Source organism: Lycorma delicatula, chromosome 1 (genome assembly GCF_047948215.1).
Source record: "Lycorma delicatula isolate Av1 chromosome 1, ASM4794821v1, whole genome shotgun sequence".
NCBI classification, from domain to species: domain Eukaryota; kingdom Metazoa; phylum Arthropoda; class Insecta; order Hemiptera; family Fulgoridae; genus Lycorma; species Lycorma delicatula.
Window position 1 is genome coordinate 347841011 of NC_134455.1, and position 6000 is coordinate 347847010.

A 6000-nucleotide genomic window follows, 5' to 3' on the forward strand; every position below is an offset into this window, starting at 1 on the left:
TCATAGATTTTTCTTTCTCGCCATAACATCTAAAACTTCATCAGAAATAACAATAATATTTCTATGAACTGACCAAGAAACTAATGAACTTAATCTTCCATCCCCTGACTTGTTATGCGCAATTGTTTTAACTCTCTTCATTGTGGAGAACTAGCATTCATTAGTACATTTTACCAGAAAATTTACTAAAACTTGCAAGAGATAATGGATATTCGGCAAATATTCTTTATTGCAGTGATCCAATACTTCAATCACTTCCAGATCGTATTTTAATTTAATGACTTAATCTCCTTGCACCAAATAAGATATTCCACTTGGAGGACAGATTCAGAACATTTAATATCATAATACATCACTAAGATTTTTAGTTCATCCATTTTTCCAGGACTAGCTGAACCTGACAAAAGAACCTGAAAACTTTTTAAGATAGCATTGTCATTGAATTTATCTTCCAAATGCTCCTTCAATGTATCAATGCAAGGAAGTAACAAGATACTTGTTAGTATTATTCTGTTGTTAGTATTGTGATTTTCTCTATGACCTTGTTTATTGTTTCAAAAATCTTGCACAACAATTATTTGGCAGTTAAAAAATATTTTCTGCGTCATCTCTAATTCCTTGCAATAATGATAGTGTTGATTTGACAAGTTGACTAGCGTTCAAGTCAATAATCTTGTTTTAAACTAGTATTGACAATGGTAGTGTGAAGTTAAGAAGTTTTTCACAAACCAGTAATGAAACAATAAATTAACTTTTTTCTATTGCTAAGTGAAAAGCATAAACTTTAGGTGATGCAATTGGTTTTGATTCTTGTGAGATTTCTTCTAGATTCACTCAAATACATTCAAATAATTCGACAAACACATCAATAATCATATGACTCAATAAATCTATTTTCACACAAAGCCTATAAGTCGTTTTTTGACTTTTTATCTGATCTGCAGACACTCACTGTTCTTTAGCACATCGATTATATGTGAATTACTGTGAAAAAGATAGTTGTTTTATCAACAAGAATCATACTGTTTTTATATTAAATTGTTTGAATAATAAAGTCTAATAATTGTCAGGCGAAGGGTGCTGCAGCCCCATCGCCCAACAATTTCAGAGGGGCTTTTCTGTCAATTAATTTTTAAATACTAATTAAAAAATGTTTAAAAATCTTGAAATTTTGCAGTTCATTCAACTCAAATAGTCTTAATTGACACCTTTTGAATTATAAATTATTTTATACTTATATCTTCATGTACTTTGTTCATACTTATTTATTATTTTATAATTAATCATTAATTTGTAATGTTGCTCTAATAAAAGTTATACCACATTTTTTCCCTTGAACCATCCAGGAAAATGCTGAGCACTTCTTTTTTCTTTTATTTGTGGAATAGCAAACCTACCCTTTCCTGATGTAATCTATTTAATGCATTATTATGTACTGATCAAAATAAAAATGGTATTTTTACATATACAAAGTTACTAACTGTGCAGAATTGTACAAAAAAGTGTAATACAAAAATTCCACTGATCATCATTGTATCTATCTGTCATGAATACAGACTAAATTATTATTATTTTTTATTTTGTTTGTAATTTAAATATCAACCATTAAAAATGTCCTAGAATGTCGTCACATTTTATGTTACTGCATTATTAATTGCCACTCTCTACCATAATTTAGTATTTTCACTATGATGTAGTAGAGAGCTCTACTGGTAAGTACTGAGAATAATGGAATGCCGTCGTCTTTGTATTTACCTCCATTAGAGAGGCCAGCTTTCTGTCACACTTCTTTTTAAAATTCACCAGATAAGTTTTCTGTTAAAGCCACTAGGTAGATTTATAATAAGTGAAGTGAAAAAGCCAATTTTTTTATAACCAGTGATTATAAAAGTGGGGATCAAGATAAAAACTGGGTTTCTCAGGTTTATTGAATAAACTGTAACGCAACTATTCAATAGATGAAAGGCAGAATGGTTCATTTGCTGTCCATATGGCATAACTTGAGCTTGCGATCATTTTGACGATTGCAATTTTGGTTTTACAAACACAGAAGAACATTAAAAAAATGTTCCTTTGAAACATTTAGGCAAATGCTGGGGCCTTTTTTATCTATGATATGATGTATGTAATATATTATTTTGTACCGATCAGTATAAAAGATCTATTTTGTTTATTTTTCAGCAGATGGAACAACTTTTTCTACGCATACAGCATATTTTTATCTACCACAGGATGTTATGTAGATAATTTTATTTACTTTTTCTTCATTTCATCATCTTAATTGATTTATTTTTGCAGTACAGTATTTTTATGGGATGATATTGACACAGAGGAAATAATATTAATTATTTTTATTTGTATGAATACTCTTGAACCATGTTTTATGATTACAGACAAGTCTAAAAAAGTTTTTTTTTAAAGATTCATTAAATTTAAGAAGTTGGAGTAGTAATGTAGCAAAAAAGATACAAAACTTAACAAGGATACTGTAAAACATTTAGACAAAGACATTGTTAAGTAACTGCTGAAGATTTTTGCAAGTTATTTGAGGTTATCTTGTCATTTAAATGTTTGTATGTGAAGCCTTGCAACTGAGACACAGGGAGTCTTCTCCCATCACTTCAAATTGTACTGACAATAGATTTTAATAATATTCCAATTCTACAATGAGTTTGTAAAGTTGTTGTGCAGTATGCTTTAGGAATATGTGGTGCTTTCTGTTCTTTCAGTATTAAGTTGGTTGCTCTGAGGGTTTATTGGGCATTGCTCAGTAATAAACGAAGACATCAATTATGGAGTTGTGATTGAACATGCTTCGTTTCATTTCGTGCTTTTTCATTTACTGGAATCAATAGTTTCAAGAAATTTAATGGTTCTTTCGGTAGAGGAATGAGAACAAATTATTCTTATTGAACTCATCTTTCGTGAAGGTGACAAGTATACTGATTTAGTGAGGCACAGGTTTTCTGAAAAGTATTCTGTTTCTCATCTTGACTCAATTCAAACTCATATTGAAAAATTTTGGACAACAGGCTCTGTTGAAGATGCTGATCGAAGTGGTCAGCACCTAAACTAAACAAACAGAAGCTGCTTGATATTTCAGATGCTATGTCCAAAAGTCTCTCAAAGTTACTGCATAAGTTAGCACAGCAGCAAGACATCAGACTTGCTACTGCACATAAGGCTATAAGAGAAGAGCTGAAACTTTTCCCCTTCAAAGTAATGTGTGTTAAAGAACTGAAACCTACAGATCATGCCAAAAAACTAAATTGTTATCATTTTATTGGCCAAACTTCCATAGGTATCCTCAATACTACATTTTTTACAAATGAAGCCGGTTTCATTTAGGGAGGGTGCAATAATTCATAAAGTACATGACTGTGGTCGACCCCCATGAATTACAAGAACAATCATTACACTAAATGAAAATTGGAGTTTGGGTTGGTATGAAAGAATGCACATTGTGAGTCCAATCTTTTTTGAAAATACAGTTAATAGTGATAGTTATATTGTGCTGTTGTAACAAACTTCATTATTCAATTAACAGAAGAGGAAATCAGTCTCAGTTGGTTCCAAACAAGATAACACCACAGTGCACACAGCTAACAAGTCAATTACTTTTTTACAAAATTCTAGTGAAAAAATCATTTTGAGGAGTTTGTGGCCTGCATGCTGCCTGATCTGACCCCCAGATTACTTTCTGTAGGGAGCAGCAAAACAAACCATGTATTGCAGCAGACTGTGTACGACTGAAAAAATAAAAACCACAATAACAACATACGTACAAAATATTCCAGTATATCAGCTAGTTAAAGTGTTTGACAACAAACTGAAACACGAGCAGTGTTGTATTGATATTGGAGGAGGTCATTTTCTATACCTTTTATAAACTATTCCAGCATTTATAACATCCGTTTCTATAAGATAATGAAATAAAAATACAAAGTAATAATTAAGGAAGTTTTGTCATTACACTTCCATAGTTCCAGTGCATATGCAACACACTGTACAAGCATATAATTAACTTATCTCCATCTACTGAAAATGCATGCAGGCCACAATACTAATACATTTTAACAGAAAAATAAAATAATCCTTTTTATTAATTTTATATTCTTTATACTTAAGAGAATTCTACCAAAGATCAAATTACTTCAGAGTATATAATAACATTATTAAAATAAACAAATAAATAGATATGTTATTCTGTTCAGTAAATAATAATATTTTAATTATATCACACTGATAATAAGTAGGTATATTCTACAGATAAAAAAAGAATTAACCCAACATTTGCCTGAATGAATCAAGGTAAATTTGGTAAAAACATTAATCGGAGCAACATCACAAAATATAAAGGTTTTTGTTTTGAAGTAATTAAAATCAATATTAATTATTTAAAATATAAACACGTGAAATAATATTCAGGTTGTATTACCTGAATGACACAAATGACACAAAAATGTTATAAAAAAACTATAAAATAATTCTCAATTCAGAAAACATTAAACATTATTTGACTGAATATTTATGTACACAAAAAAACAGGATACAGAATATTGTTGATTTTATTTTAAATTATTTAATTAGTATTATGTATTATTTAACAATTAATTTACATATAATATTGTTTGTATTAAGGAAAACTCTTTTAATTGTATTTTAAATAAATTATTAAAGGAAAACCTTTTTTTTAATTGGCTCATTAATTTATTAAAAATGGTAGTAGAAGCTAAGATCTTTTCTAGTTCTATTTGAGTTACATGAAAACGATCCTTTTTTCTGGTTTAGTAGTGGTGGATATTGTTATTTTTTAAGAATAAGTGATTATTCATTTTAGCAAAGAATATAATATATTCATAAATACAAATAAGAATAAATTAAAATTTTTAATTTTGTTAATATCAGTCTATACTATTCTTACTTATGGGCATCAATTAATGATTTGACATTTTTGTTTCTAGAAAACTGCTTCTGGACTTTTTGAGAGATTCCTAAAAGATGATATATTTTGACAGGAATTAAAACAATAAATATTTAGTAATGATGACAATTTAGCATTTTATTAAGGGGCTTGAAAGCAAAACAGTATAATTTGTTTATAAAATTATTTGATTATCCAAAAAGACTTTGTTATCTGATTATAAAACATTCAGTAATTTTGCTTTTTGGGCAACAAAAATATTATTGTTATCATTAATAAAAATTCTATGCACTCTAATCACTAGCGTTATGTCTACCTAAGGAAAAGCACAATACAATGGTTTTATTCATATTTAAAGTTTGATGGTTATAATCCATCCATCCACTAATTAATGTTTAATTGCTAACATAGACTTTTTTCAAATACTTAATTACTTCAATTAATGAAGATAATAATGTAATTAATTTACTTTACATAATTATCTTCAGAAATACATACAGTTATGTCATCTGCAAAGCAGTAACAATAAACAATTTACGATTTTGAGGTAGGTTATTAATAAACAGTTACTGAAATATGATGATTTTAATAAACCAATACAACAATCTATTCTGTATATATAAAAACCAAATTATTTTGAATTGCGTGAACCTCAGCCTATATGAACATAATTTCAAATTACTTAAATCTCACTTTCATTCAATCTGGAATTATATAATCTTGATTGCACAAATGAAGGATTCATTATTACTTAAAATAGAATGGTTGAAAACAATATATTTAAATGCAATAAAAAAAAGTTATACCAAAATGTATCCTGAATTCAAAAAAGTGAAAATTATCATTTGTTTCTCAATGTAAATAATACTCGTCGTTTTTTTTTTAATTTTGATATTCTTCAGTAAACAATTTAGACTTATTAAACTAAAATACTTAAAAACTATGTACCATAATTTATTTTCTAAAAAATAATGCTATTTTTATCATCTACATTTTTTCTAGCTATTATCTATTCAGTACAAGAACTGAAAACACTACCTACATTACTGTAACTTATCTTATGCATTTTACCTTTT